Source organism: Bidens hawaiensis, unplaced genomic scaffold (assembly GCF_021521415.1).
Source record: "Bidens hawaiensis isolate Kalapana, Puna unplaced genomic scaffold, B.hawaiensis_p1.1 tig00013980_1, whole genome shotgun sequence".
NCBI lineage: Eukaryota > Viridiplantae > Streptophyta > Magnoliopsida > Asterales > Asteraceae > Bidens > Bidens hawaiensis.
The window spans coordinates 545312-561617 of record NW_027492196.1 but is presented as its reverse complement, the minus strand read 5'-3'; the positions used below and the strand labels follow the sequence as shown (position 1 = coordinate 561617).

Sequence of the window (16306 nt, the reverse complement as noted above, 5' to 3'; positions counted from 1 at the left end):
CATGGGTGCCTCGAACACGGGAGAAACCGTCGTTCGGGTCATCCCCACGAAACGAAACCAAGATATTTGGCAACATTTCGACCTATGCGAAATGTCTAACGGAACCCAAAAAGCTAGATGCAAACATTGTTTGAAGTTTTATAACAAAGAAGCAAACTCCAGTTTAAGAGCTCATGTAGAAAAGCCCTCTTGCAAGGTCTTGAAGGACGAATCCGGAAGTAGTTCGCAGCCGGAGATGACGAATCAAGGAACGGTGTTTACGTACGACCTTGAAGCGGTACGTCAACAGTTTGGCAACTTTGTGATTCAACAATCACTTCCTTTCAACCACTTCGACAACCCTCAATTCACGCAGATGATGCAAACGTATGTTCAACCACGCTACCAACACGTAAGTCGTTCGACCCTTAGAAGAGATATGCTTAAAGCATGGAAAAACGCTAAATCCGAACTAATTTCATACTTTTCAAACTTACAAACTGGTGTGAACTTAACCACGGATGTGTGGTCGGTACCTAATGGTTCGCCCGACTCATACATTTGTGTGACGGCTCATTGGGTTGACCCCCGGTCGTGGCAAATGATGAAACGAACCGTTGCGTTTCAATTGTTTGATTACCCGCACACGGGTAGAAATATTTTTAAACTCTTGGATAAAGTCATTCGACAATACAAGATTGAAGATAAAATCTTTTCAATATCGTTTGATAACGCGTCCAACAATACGGCCGCGGTTGGCCATTTAAAATTAAAGTATAAACCTATCTGTGATGGAGCGTTTTTTCATAGCCGATGCATTGCACATATTATCAACTTGGCCGTGCAAGATGGGTTAAACGTGATCGAAACGCAAAGAAACAATTTTAAAAGAATGTTACGAGATGTTTTTAGCAACAATTCAACATTTTCAAGATACAAAAAATTTTGTGAAGAAGCTAACTGTCAATGGTTGGGGCCTAACTGGGATTGTCCAACAAGATGGAACTCGACTTGTGAAATGTTTGAGAAAGCCATCCAACAAAAACAATCGTTAATTGCGTTTCATCAAATTTTGTCAAATAGGGGTAAATGTGCACCGTACGATCCTAGAAACTGGTTATTGATTGAGATCGTTACGGAGGTTCTTCAAATTTTTAAATCTTGCACAAGTAGTTTATCCGGGGTTTACTATCCAACAAGTCCCATTGCTTTACCAAAAATTGCTGTCATGTGCACAAAGTTGAGTGACCTTCATTGTAGGGGTGCACCTTATTTTGATATGGGTGTAAAAATGAAAGAAAAATTTAAAAAATATTTTCAAGAACTACCCGCTGTTTTGACCTGTGCTGCTGCGTTAAACCCTTGCATCAATGTTGGTGGTGTTGAAGCTTTAATAGAAAAAATTTGTGATGAGCTAGGGTTAAACGACGATCAAAACCCCTATTATAGCCAAACTTTAAAGAATGATTTCAACACCACCTTGGCAAACATGTATGATGTTTACCTTACAAGATACGGGTCGTCTTCCCAAATTCATGACTCGTTAAGAGCTGTTGCCCAATCCCAATCCCAAACCGACCTTGAAATGGGGATGTACTACATGATTTGGGAAGACGCCGGTAAACGTCAAAGGGTAAACACCCCAAGCAGTGAACTTGGAAGGTATGGTGGTACCAACTTTGTGAAACACATGACTCCGGATGAATTTAGAAGTCTTGATTTGCTGGCTTGGTGGAGAGGTAAGGAGGATGAGTTTCCGATCCTCGCCGCCATGGCCAAAGATTTACTAACGGTCCAAGCTTCCACGGTAGCTTCGGAGTCTGTTTTTTCTGTTTCTGGCAGGGTTATATCGATTAGGAGGACTCGACTCACTCCACCAGCTGTAGAGATGTCGATTTGCTACAAGGATTACTTGGACTCTTTAGACAGGGCACAACATCAACGCTCACTCGAGGGGGAAATGGACTATGAGGCGGCCTTGTATGAAGACGAGGTCAATCAAGGACACACTCAACCAATGACCGATGAAGAAGCCGCGTACGACGATTACCTAAGGAATAGCTCGGGATCGGGTAGCGAAGAAAATGAGTAACAAACATCAACTTGTTAATGTAATCGTGTCTAAACATTCTTTAATGTTTGTATTTTTGAGTTACGAATATGCGATAACGATTTAATGTTTGTATTTTTAATGTAAAAGCTATAAATGAAAGTTATGTGTTTTTAATCTTCCAAGCAAAGAATGCTAACAACGAAACCCTAAACCCTAAAGCAAAAAAAAAAAAAAAAAAAAAAAAAAAAAAAAAAAAAAAAAAAAAAAAAACGGTTAACCGGTTAGACCGGTTTTTAAAAACCGGTTATAAAAAAACCGGTTTAATAACCGGTTCTAACCGGTTTCTAAACCGGTCCAAACCGGTTTGGCCGGTTTGAGTTTTCAGCAATAATAACCGGTTAATAACCGGTCCGGTTATTAACCGAACCGGTTTTTTTCTGGATAAAAAAAACCGGTCCGGTTAAAAACCGAACCGGTTTTTTCAAAAAAACCGATTTGTGCACCTCTAGTAGGCAGTAATAAAGGGTGGAATGAAATGGCCCATTGCAAGGGAATGGAGAGAAGTGTGTTTGGTTGATCAAAGGAATGGAATGACTCATTACCTAGTCCATTCTATCCCTTCTAAAACACCCCAAATTCATTCCATCCATACCCTCATGTTTTTTTCATTCCATTCCCCCTTTCACCTTACATCACTTCCACCGCCATCAACTCCCACCACCAACACCAACCACCGCTGCCGCTACCACCAACCACCACCATCACCGTTACCCCCGCCACCAACCATCGACATCAGTGTCAGCCGCCCACCACCGCTGCCCGTCGCCACCATCGACCCCGCCACTCACCGCCACCACCACATGCCGCCCACTACCCACCGTCACCGCCACTGCCACCTCCACCGTTACCGCCACCACCCACCCCCAACACCACCACCAACGTCCAACGACCATTATGGCATTATCTCCCGTCGCACTCCACCACACGCCACCGCCAACCACCATCACCACCCACGAATGCCACTATCGCCACCTACCGCCCACCACCACCGCCACTCACCACCATTTTTAATTTTATTTTATTTTCTTTTTTTCCTACCTATCAAACAACGTAAAGTAATGATTTATTTCATTCCTATGTGGTAAACAAACATCTCATTGGAATGGTAATAACTCATTTCATTCCTTTGTCCATTCCATTACCACGTTCATTCCATTTCATCGTCCATTCAATTACCTCATTTCAAACAGACCCTTAGTTTATATAGATTTATTACGAGAAAATTTCATTCACATTAAATTTTTGAATATTTCAAATATCAAACCCAATTGAAAATATCATATATAGGGCAATGTTTGAGATCGAATTTAAAAATATTTATTGACTTTTCAAAAAACCAATAAGCTAAAAAGGTGTTTGGCAGATATAGAAAGTCCTTTTTGTTTAGGCTTTTTGATGGGCTTGAAAAAACTATTTTTCAAAAGCTTCAAATCATAGTTTAATACTTTTGACTTTTTAATTAAAAAATTATCAATCTACCATCATTTACCCTAATACTATCGTTGATCATACCATTTCTCCACAACTTTTGTCAACTATTGTTTTTGGCCATCACTAGGTAGCAAATATCACCGGATTTGCCACTGATATTTTTCCGATTGTATCAATGGTATGTTTTCTTACGCAACAGTCAACACTTATCTGACATAAATTTTGTGATGCATAAATGATTATTTTTTTATGTTATTATACGGTGTATTTCTTATTTATTATAGTATTATAATATAGTTAACAGTGTTCTCTTTAATGAAATAATCTAAAATATATAATATTATATGTAGTAGTAAATCTATGCTATATATAAAGCATGAGTAAAGGACTTTTTAAATTTTAATAGGTATCAAACTCAATGCTTTGTTTACAACACACAATCTACCAAAAATATAAAAATTAAGGGTAATTAAGACTTTTGATTCCTTTAAAATATACTTATAATTTTAGTCCCTCAACTTCAATACTTTTTTTGAAATTTTGATAATAGTTACACATATGCCCCTTAATTCAAAACCAACTACCCTCGACTTTTTAATGGTCATATCTTTTCACATGTTAATATTTTTCTTAAAATAACTACATCATAAAAAGTTAAAAACGAGTATTTTATTCTCTTTAATTTGAGTATGATATTGCTATAGTTTTTTAGTTTTAAAAATTTAACATGTTACGCGATTACCATGTAGAGCTTGTAATATGTCGAGTCGGGTGAGCTTGGGTCATTTGCAAAAGTGGATTAGGGTCAGAACAATTCGATACAAAAAAATGGTTAATTTGGTTCGGGTTCGAGTAGATAGGGGCAGGTCAGACCGATGTTGAGTCAGAACGGGTTTAGGGCCAAAACGGGTTGGTTTACAAAAGTGATTTATTTGAAATTACTGTATATTTCGGGTTTGCTTCTTGATTGTTGTCATCGGTTGTGCAGATGTCTTTGTTTACATGTACCGGGGCCGATAAACGCGTGTTCAGGACCACGTAACGCACATAACCAAATATTGGTAAGCGCTCAACATAGCTCCCTACACCGGTAATTAGGGGTGTGCAACTTAACCGCCATAACCGTTAACCGAACCATAACCAACATAGCCGAACCAATTTTAACCAATAACCGTCATAACCGATGGGTCGGTTTAATAAATTTTTAAAAACCGCCAATTACAGGTCGATTTTGGTTAAAGATAATTCCAAAACCGCCATAACCGAACCGACCCATTTATTTAACTAACAATATGTTTGGGATTAACTTCCACTAACATATTGTTGGATTATATCATTTAATGATTTTGGTTCTACGTTTGTAATATAATTAAGTTGAATTTCATTGTTGGGTTATATAATGTCATTCTCTTTGTTTGATAATTTGGTATTAATATTATGGATTATATACTTTGTTGTATTATGTCATATCAATTTTTTTTGTAATAATTTGTGCCAAACTTTTAGGCCTGATTACATTGTTTTGGTTATGGTTAACCAATCCATAACCGACCCACTATGACCTTCAAAACCGTTTAACCGAAACCGCCATAACGGGTTGGTTATGGTTATGATTATCCATTAACCGACATGTCGGTTATGGTTATGGGTTTGGCTCAAATCCGCCCCAAACCGACCCATACACACCCCTTATGGTAATCGTTATGAATTACACCCGTGGTGTTGGTTAAGCATGTTTTAATGTCAGTAACGTGCATTACAGGCCGGTTACGCGTGTTCAATCTTCGATTACACGCAACTGGCTTTGCACGAGTTACGTGTCAAATTTCAGGCTACGTGCACACTGTCATCAGATGACGTATGTACTGGCACATACTATACGTTCAATGTCGAGTTGCATGCACGCCCCCGTTGCATTGCGCGGGCACTCAGCTAGTAATTTTATATATATAAGAATGCCCTTTTTAAAGAGTATCTTATTTGTTTATTGGTTTTTTTAACCATATAAGCTAATCCAAACACTTTTTAAAAACTCCTTATCAAAAAGTAATAAGCCAATAAGCAGTGACGAATCTAGGAAATGTTTTCAAGTGGTGCACTACTTTTAGATGCTTCAATTTCATAGAGCCGAGTATAAAAAATTCCAGGTCGGTTTGTGGTTCGGGTCGGTTCGATATGCCCGGTTGGTTGACACAGACCTCCAAGTAGATATGACCGTTCAATTTCATCTTTTTGACTTGGGTAATAAGATGAAATTGGTTGCCTTTTGGAAGGATCCCATGAAAGATCATCCAAATTTATTTTTGACGGTTTACTACTTTAAAATGATGATCCAAGATTCGATGGTTCACTTTGGAAATATCTCTTGATATTCATAATATCTACAAATCAACAATTACAAAGTAACAAATGTCACACCCCAACCTACGGGGGAGATGTCGGGACGTAACTGATTGCTCACAGTTTTTCAAAGGTACTATCATGCAATAATAAATGTGACAATATCTATTAGATATTATTAAATGGTCAAGTACATCAACTCATAAGTAAACAAGTAAAATAAACATTCAAAATTCAATTCTTGTATCTTCTTCTCTAACATGCATCCTGAGTTGCTTTAAACAATCGTAATAATCACGTCACACGATAACTTGCATATGTGTTGAAAATAAAGTAGATTTGTCAACACAAGGTTGAGTGAGCAACACACCGGTTTAAATGTACGTATAGTATATACAAGAATAAGTAGTTACAACAAGTCATATGAGAATAACAAATTAACCAAATAAGCAAGTATAACTGAGATGTCGAGAAGCACAAAGACTATAACGACTGGCGTATGATCATACTAGACTGAGATTATGTTGGACTCTCCGAATGCGGAAGCATATAAAGCAAATAAGCACATAAACAAGTAAGGTATAAGTTGTTAACACATAAGGCAATAGTTGCGGTTTTGAGTATAAGTATATATGAGAAATATAATTTACGCATATGTCCCCAAAACGTGAGAAAACGAGTAAAAAGAGGGGAATGTGGTACTCACCTTAGCAATTAAGCAAGAGATGAACGAACGCGGTAAGAACAGTAGTAATCAAGAGTTACGCTCTTGGAAGTTATCGACGATAAATCCTAAATAACAATAGTTGCGGAATAAATATGAATTGAATAAGGAGTCTAAAACTAAATAGAGGTTCGGGATTGGATGATCGAGTGAAATCATACAAAAGCTTTATTTCATTAACTTATTATAAGTTTCATTATCAAGTTTTACCGTAATAAATATGATTTAATTTTATTATCAAAGTTTATCGTAAATAATAAGATTTAGTTATATAAAATACTTTAAAATATTTAAATGAATATTTATAAAATGTTATAGTTTATACAAAGAGATCTGTTTTAAATGATTAATTTAACTAAAAATATGTTCTAATTGTATTTATATTTATATTATTAATAAAGAGTTATTTTAAGTAAATGTTGTAAATAATAGTTAATAGATAATAAATAATTTATATAAAATAAAACCTTTAATAAAATACTCAATAATTATATAAACTAATTAGGTATATTATGTATTTTAATATATTAACTAACAAGATTTTACATATATATATATATTAGATTTAATACTCTTTTTAATTGTTAAAACCTTTATAATTATTTTAAATGCTGGGGGTGGCTCGAACCCATGCCCCAGCCAGGTAGTGTCTTAACAAGCCCACACCAGCCATGCGCGCTGGTGTGATGGTTGTTTATAAGCTAGAACTGATTATTAATAAACATGTAGTCGAGTTAACAGCCCAAACACAAACCCTAACAAATCAAATCACTAGATCTGTGAATAATATGTTTAATTAAAGTTAGGGTTTAAGATTAGGGATGAAAAACGAGCAGTAGCAACATGCTAATTACCTCAACCACGGCTTAATCGCTTATAAGCCGTCGACCAAGATTTGATCAAGAACTGGATACAAGACGCTAAGATAACACAATCATTTATGGGGGTTTCGTCTGCGACATGATGGTGATTGTACAGACAGAAATAATTACAATAAAATAGCCTCTAGATGTAATATACCCAATATGCTTAAAGACGGTTAGTTATAATCGGTAATACAAATCAATTGATGATCACATTCCATGATTAAGGTGTCGGTGGACTCGTTATGGCAAGATTAAACAGATGCACGATTTGATTTCTATGTTTATCACGAGAATTAAGCAACAAGTTACTAAACGGGTATGAGTATATGGGTCGAATATTGGTTTAACGGGTTATTGGGTTAATGGATTATAAAAATTAGAAATTGTGGATCAGTCCTTGGAGGTTAGAGATGGAAACATAAATGGTTTAAAGTTTAGTTTTGGGTTAATAATGTATATCTTTCAAAGTTATTTATATTTGATAAATATAATAAGCAATTAAAATAAATTAGTAATTATTTGATAAAAAAACAGATCGGGTTATATAAGTTTGGAAAACTCGAGTTGTTACAACAAATTAAAAACTAAGAAACTAACAATCTAACAAATTAAAACTAATTATAGCAAATAACTTAACAATTAATTGATTAGCAAGAAGTAAAGAACAATTAACATTTAATAAATTAATGTAAACTTACCTTAAACGTGGGAGGATCGAGCGATCGTGCTTCAAGGAAGAGTAGAAGGTAGGAGGATTGGAGGAAGGTAGGAGGTGTGTGGTCGGCCGAAAAAGTAGCAGGCAATGACGGTGGTCGGGGAGCGGGGACGATCTGTTAGCCTTGTGTGTGACAACATGAGTTTGAAGAGGGGAGATAGACCGCCGTTGTGTTTTTTATTACTTATAAAACTCTAATTGATATAAGACTAAAGGCTAAGTTGGTAAAAAAATTCCAAAAAATCCGCCTGGAACATGAGTTGAACCTGTGACCATCAGGTTACAAAACCAACAAATTACCAACTAGACTAGCTCTTGTATTAGAAATAGGGTGGTTCATTTCTAATTTATAAGGTGGTTCTTATGATATTTTTTGTATATAAATGCACTATTATTTCGGAACTCTGGTGGTTCCGAGGAACCACCCTTTTACTATATAAATCTGCTCATGCTAATAAGCACTTTTAACAAAAAAAACAAACAAAAAAAACACTTTTAGAGTTAAATAAGCAATCCCAAACATCCTCATAGTCATTGAAATCACTTGTGTACTCGCATTTTTCTATTTTAATTATAATTTATTAACATTATCAATATTCATAGTATGACTGCTATACCATTTTCCATGATAAAACATATTATTTAATGAATATTACCAAGCCACAAACACATTTGTACGTTGTTTTCAATGAAATTTATCAAGCCACACAAACACATTTATTTGATAATATAATATAAAAAAAAGTACACCACTTATCAGATCTTTAGATCACTGTTTTGAAATAAGTTTTACATCAATTGACTCTTATCATACTTCCGATTAAAAGCCCTAAAACATCCGTTTGAATTCAGAAAAAACTTAACAGAGTTAAGTTTCTGTTAAGTTATTTTTTAAACATGGATAAAATGAGAAAGAAAATGGTGAAAGATGGGACTCGTGGCAAGAAAAATTTGAGTTAAGATTACAAAAGCCCAAGTGCCAAAATGTGAGATTATTTAAATCCAATTTGCCTTGAAAAAAAGTGATAATACCCATAAAATTAACATGACTTGAAAGTTATGATAAAAAAAATCGATTAACCGAATCCCAAAGTCAAATGACAAACTAAGTCATGCATTCTGCAAAGCATCACTCACACAATGACATAATTGGTTAAACAATAAATGGTGAAAAATTACACACTTCCATATGAATAGTGATTGTTTTAGGGAAAAAAGAAGAAATAGTGAAATTGTTCCACACTCGATTTGGGTTAAGAAATGATCACATATTAATAGTTATAAAAATATAAAGATGGGTAAATGAATAGGTATGGCCGTGAAACCTAAACCTGATGGGAAAATCTGAAACAAGACATAATGGAGACATGTAATACCCGCGTCTAATTAGGGTTTGGGACGAGTTTGAGATTTGTTTTGAAAATTTTTGCGGGTTTGGGATTTCTAAAGCACCCGATTGATCGACGCGATTATCCGATAACATTTACCTGATTATATACCAACATAACTTTTTTATATATTTATTTTAGATCGTTCTTTGTTTTTTTTTATAATATACTGTAGAAATCACGGTTTGTTTTTATTCCTTTTGTATATATACTGTTTACATTCGACGTATTGACAATGTTTGAATTTTGAAAGTTCAAGTATGATATAATAACACAATCTTAGTGTTGAAGCTAATAATATTATCTAATATTATTTGAGAAACCCGATAGGAAATCTTAAACCCGATGGATATCCTGGAATCCGACGAGTAATTATCCGATAAATATTAGACTAGTTTGAAATGGATTTGAGATGGGCTTTAATAATCGAGTATGGATTTGGGAATACCTAAACCCGACCCAAACATGACCCATTATCATCCCTAACTATGAAACTTAATTTGATGAATATGAAATTAACATTGAATAATCTAATTGCATTTTTAGACGTAAGAACATCATAAATAATTTAGAATACAATTATCATGACATATGAAAATGTTATCTTTATAATAGTTTGGGTTCTAACTGAAAGTTTTTAAAATTCGTAGGGTGTTTATTGCAAATACGATTAGGGTAACTTCACATTCTCTATATAAACAAATCTTATAATCACCTAATCCGCCGCAACCTTGCTTCTCCCACATATCCATAACCTAACCCTAATGGCATCTCTTCATCATTGGCGATGTAAGTGCTTTTATTTTATTTGATCTTATTTGCTTCATGTGTTTGTTTTCAAAAGCACCGTTTTACGTTTTATTTTGTTTTAGTAATTTTTATGGACTTAAAGTCATATACTTGTTTGGTGTTAATATAAGATAGATGCATCCTAACTCGATTCGGTTTGAAAATCAAAGTAAAAATTATATAAAATATCAAAAACAAAGTTGTAGCAGATATGTTTTGGTCCCCTTCTCTAATTGTTAAAAGCTTTTAGGTTCTAATTAGGGTTTTTACTTGTTTTGCACATTTATGTTAGATTTGATGTTATCCACTAATCTCACATTACATGCAGATTTGGTTAAGTAATTTGGAAGAATAACATGTTGATCGTTCATAGTGTTTCCAAGTTATCGACTCAGAAAGGTAAAATCTAGGCTATCCGAACTATATAGAAAGTGGTAACCGAAATGCTTAAATTCAAAAACAATATTTTTTCCACCTTTTTGAAAAAATTGTGATCAACAAGTTCCATCGCAAAATTATTTGTGTCATTTATGAATTCTTTTCATCGTTAGCATTTTTCACGGTCAGTTGTTCGAAGGTCTAATTAAATCAATGACAAACAAGTTAAATAGTGTATTGTTTATTTTAAAACTATTTTAAAAGCTATTGAACAACGACAGTGTATTAACATTGTTTGATAGGTTTCTTGTTTATTGTAATAGTATAAAATAATTTTTTTTTTAAATGTAAACAACAAATTACATTTGTGGTTGGCATTAATTAGCATCCATCGTCACTATACCGTGTTTAGTCTTTTAAAACAAAATTTAAAATAAACTAAAATATTAAACTTCAAGCCTTCTCATAGGCCGGAGAGAACGTGGGGCCCGCGTTTCTTTAGAATCCGATCAGCATAACGAGTGGAAACTCGTGGTGAAACATAGTGGCGAGTCAAGGTACACGAATAAGGTTGTTCAGGATTTACAACCTGGGTTCACAAACCGTTACACACATGTGATGACGTGGAGAGGCGAGAAGGACTGGGGACAGACAGGAGTCAATGATCAACATTCAAAGAGATGCATGAAGAGTGTCGCAATCAGAACATACGAGCCGCGTCTTTGAAAAGGATTCCAATTCCTGGTGTTCATGTTATTAGCGACTGTGTTGATATCGACATGCCTTGTTTCAACCGTGGGTACCGGTACATGCGCCATGTTGGCGATGATGTGGAGATGGCTTTGGATGCATCACATGTCATGTATGACATGGATAGTGAGGATGAGCAGTGGGTTGGTAGAGAGGATTCAATATCAGATGAAGTTTTTGAGAAGGTTATGGATCTGTTTGAGAAGCTTTCTTATGCTCAAAAGCGGGACCATTTTACCCCTGAGGAGATTGAGGAGCTGATTGCAAGTGTAAGTCCCGTGCAAGATGCAAAATCGGTCTATGATTATTGGTGGGAAAAGAGGCAACGAAAGGGCAATAGAAAAACTAACATGTACTCTCAAGATTGATGGTGGTTACAAAGGAAACACCCTGCCTTTGTGGCGAGGCTAACAAACGTTGTTGTCTTGACAGATTTGTGACATTCGTCAAACTTTGGATTTGTATTTGTTTACCCGATCTGGGTTTGTAATTCGAATAGTTTATTATTAATAAAACAAACACGTTTATTAGTAATTGTTGGTGTGTATTCGTTTGGTTATTGTAAGCTTGTTAACAATCCTCAAATCGCTTATTCATGCTAAAAATGCATCCAATCTAAGTTCAGGGACTAAACGTCAAAAACTAAACTTTTGGTGAAAATTGGTGTTAGGACTGATATTTTCAATACTGAAAATATGTTATCCTTGAAGATGTGTCTGGATTAGTTATCCTCTTGAAGAGTTCCAAAGCCATGTCAAAGATCAAGGATTCTCAGAGGTTGGTATTATTAACAATTGTTTCATGTGTGTTGGTTAATATTCAACAGAAAGTAACGACTCTATGACTGAGTCTACCTTAAAGTTCGTTAGTGGAAGCTCCCAGCACGTGGTCAATGAACGTTAGAGGAGTTATGGAAGAGTGGCGGATAGTTAGGAGTTATAGATAATTGTAATTTCCTTTATAAACATCGAGATAATGATCTATTAGAAGACACTTGTATTCTCACACACACTAGAGCATAACTCATAATTCTCTCTACACACTAAGCATTTATTGTAACATCGATCGTAATCTCCAAAGACTTGTAACCTTTTTTGATTAATAAATTGGTGATCGATGAGTTGTCATCACCTGGGGTTTTTTTCCCTTTGATCTGAACAAGATCAAGGGGTTTTTCCTCGTAACAAATCACGTTGTTCATACCATTTTCATTCATACACCCGTTGTTATTAGCATAGCACTATACCTCACTTTTACGGATTTGAATACATTATCCTTAGTAGATTTTTATCCAAAACAATTGGTATGTCCCGCTATACGACAGACTAAGTCCCTATGTGTCACGATACATGATGATTCTAGGGTTTCTGCCTTAATAATTTGGGTCGTAATACACTATGGCCTTAGCCATCGTGCGGCGCAGGTGCATATTGTGAATTTTCTAGAGTTGTCGGTTTGATCAATTTTGGCAACCCGATTTTGTGTATATTCATGTTATAACGATTAGGATTTCCTTGGTATCATTCATAAGTGTATTTCATGAAGCCTTGGAGTACAGAACAAGTTTTCCCTGTTTTTGTTTCATCTTTTCATCATATTTGAAATTTTGTTATTATATTTTAACTAGATTTTAACCCGGCGCGTTGCGCCGGGCAGGTTAGTAAACTCAGGCGGTGGTAAAATTCAAGTGTTGTTGGACCCAAGCATTAAGCCGGTAAGTCGAGGCGAATTCGGTCGGTTTTTGTGATGTTTGATATTGTACCGAAATTAAAACCAAATATATAAACAAAAACTATAAAAGTTGAGGTGAACCAAAATGGTGGCGTCAGTCGGTAAAACTCGAGTGTTGGTAAAAGTCGATCGTTGTCGATCCTGGAACTTAAACAAAAAAATTGACGTTCGCTCTCGGTTTTCATTACGTTCGTTACGATGACTGAACTTGCGTCGGGCAGGTTAGTAAAACTCGGAGTACGGTGGTAAAACCCAAGTGTTTTCGGCCCCAATCATTGAACCGTAAGTCGAAGCGAATTCGGTTAGTTTTGGCGACGTGTGTTATTGTACCGGAATTAATACCAAATATAAAACAAAAAAGTATAAGAGTTGAGGTGGACCAATTGGGTGACGTCAGTCGGTAAAACACGAGCGTTGGTAAAAGTTGATTGTTGTTAATCCCGGAACTAAAACACAAAAATTTTTTTTGACATTCGTTCGGTTTTCGTTACATTCGTTGTGATGACTGAACTAACGAAAAAGAACAAACTTTACGGACTAGTTCGTTGCCGCTAAGTGGCCCGCTAAGGCACTTGCGGCACCAAACTTTCTATTTATTATATATAATTAAGATGGTTTTATTGTCCACTTAGCTCACTTGTGGCTATATAAACAATCTCCTTTGCCTTCAATCATTGCTCATCTCTTTTCTTTAACCTAATCACTGAATTTGGTGCATTTAGCCATTTTGACTTTCAAAAGTCAAACTTAAGCCCATTCTTCATCTTCCACTCTTTCTCCAGTTAAATTGCATTTAATTTTCTTTAATATAATACTCATGGATTGATACCGCTTTCTCAATTCTATTTGATTAAGGTGTTTCATTGTCCAATTGCAATCAACAAGTTATAGGGTTTATTTTATACTCAATTTGGGGTTTTAACAAATTAACAAACCGACTCGCTTAAATAATCTGACTTCTTATAATGTTATCATTTATAATATATCACGGTCATGTTGGATCCGAATCCAATCTCATATCGGTATTCAGACCGTACTCGAACCAAACACTAGCTTAAACTAGTTTATATCACTTAAATTAGTTAGATTCGCCTACTCTTGACCAAATCAATTTTGTTAGTAAAATTTATTAATAAAATCTATTAAAATTAGATTTTATTAATTTAAAATCAATTACTTTAACGACAAAAATCTTATTTATTTGTGAAACTCTTTCATCATTAAACCCTAATTTAATTTATTTTCTCTATATATTTTCGTCGCCAGTCTATCATCTCCATCACTAGTTAACTTCCGATTACCACCCAACATTGTCAACATCCTCTCTCATGCATCAACCACCATCGTCACTTACATCAACCACCTCTTTTTTCATAAGACAAATATATGTGTTCATGTTTGTTCGTTAAAAAAAATCAACATGTTCGTTTATATCATTCATTAAAAAACTATAAAAACCTACACATCTCAATTGAAAGAAACCAAATGATAAAAAAAAATATAATGAATGTACCAAACTAATATATACGTATTAAATCAAACCAAAACTACGGTTAAAAAAAATTACAATATATAAATAGCAAAATTATTAAAAACTATAACCTAAATAAATCCCTCGTAATACAAGGGACTCAAACTAAGGGCAGTGGGGGTGGCTCCGTGATGGACATCCATCACGAGTCTAGGGTCACGAGCACCGCCGCCACCCCTTTTGTAACAACATGAAAATTTCGAGTTTAAAGTATTAACTTTTCAAAATATAGGGACTAAAATTGCCAAAATCCAAACTTGAGGGTTAAAAATGAAAATTTGTTTTTCTAGACTCATCGCGCTACGCGATGAGTCAAGAGACTCCCATCGCGTACCGCTATGGGATGTCTGACAAGGTGTGACACGTGTGCCACGTGGCACACGGTGGCACCACGTGCTGCCACGTGTCACCACGTGGCAACACTGACGCCACGTGTTGCCACGTGGAGCGGCACCTGCCACGTGTCGACACGTGGCAAGTCTACCCTCTGCGTCAGCTGGCCTATATCGCGGTATGCGATAGGCCTGCCCAGGGAACCATCGCGTACCGCGATGGGAACCAAAATTTTGCCTATAAATAGTGACCATGGGCATCTCATTTCTGCACACCACAACTGCTATCTCACTTCTCTCTAGTCTCTCTCTAAAATCCCGACAAAAACATATTAACGATCTCCTCGATAAGCGTGCCTCGAATCTCGTTTGTGTATCACCGTTTCATTGAAGTTCATACCACCATCCACCCACATACAACCAAGATGGTGTTTGTTCTTGAAGTTCGTGCAACGAGTATTGAAGATTTGGCGTACCTCGATTTGCGTGTCGAGAAAAGAAAAGCGGCGTCGGAGTGCTGCTCAAGTCCCTAGGATTTCCATACGCCACTAAGGTTAGGCGTAAAGATGAATTCAATATAATTTAATATTATATTCAAGGCTTAAGCCTTAAGTCGAGGTTATACTCGATACCTCGATAAAAGAAAAGAAAAGAGAACATAACAAAGAAAAGAATGAAAGTATGATTATTGAATATTGTGAATACATATATATGTGTGTAAGTATATATGATTATGTTCTTTGTTATGAAAATATTATTTAATGAATAATGAGTATTCTTAAATAATAAAAGAAAATAATTACGTTTCTTGAAGAAGAAGAAACGTCGGGTTTTTAATATAAACTAAAGGTTTATAATTTACTTTTAAACTAAAGGTTTTCAAGTAAATAAGAATTGAACTAAAGGTTCAATCGAGGATTGAGATATAAGACTAAAGGTCTTAAGCCGGATCATGTATCCGACTAACAAATATTTAAACTCGTACTATAGGTGCGAGATAAAGAAAGGGAAAGACCCTTGGACGGTGAGTGAAGCCGATCCTAAAGAGACAATGTGAATACGCCCCCAAACTTTTAAACTTGTTTTCAAATGAGGCAAACTTGTTATATGAAATTGTTTACAAGGAACTATGTGTTCCTAAAACTGTTATAACTATGGGTATGAACCTAGCCCTCAGGCTGTGGTATACATATGTCTGGATCCTTACATAGGTGGTACTATGAGATGTATGGGCATGAT

General features: G+C 35.5%; 1 long non-coding RNA gene across 1 annotated transcript in view; it reads left to right on the top strand.

Moving 5' to 3' along the window:
• The window catches only part of LOC143545555 (uncharacterized), a 39673-nt gene extending 28718 nt beyond the window's left edge, over positions 1 to 10955 (top strand). Inside the window, exons 2-3 of the long non-coding RNA XR_013137450.1 lie at positions 10191 to 10345; positions 10674 to 10955. This is a non-coding gene — a long non-coding RNA (uncharacterized LOC143545555). The remainder of the gene's footprint in view (positions 1 to 10190; positions 10346 to 10673) is intronic.
• The last annotated feature ends 5351 nt before the right edge of the window (positions 10956 to 16306 follow it).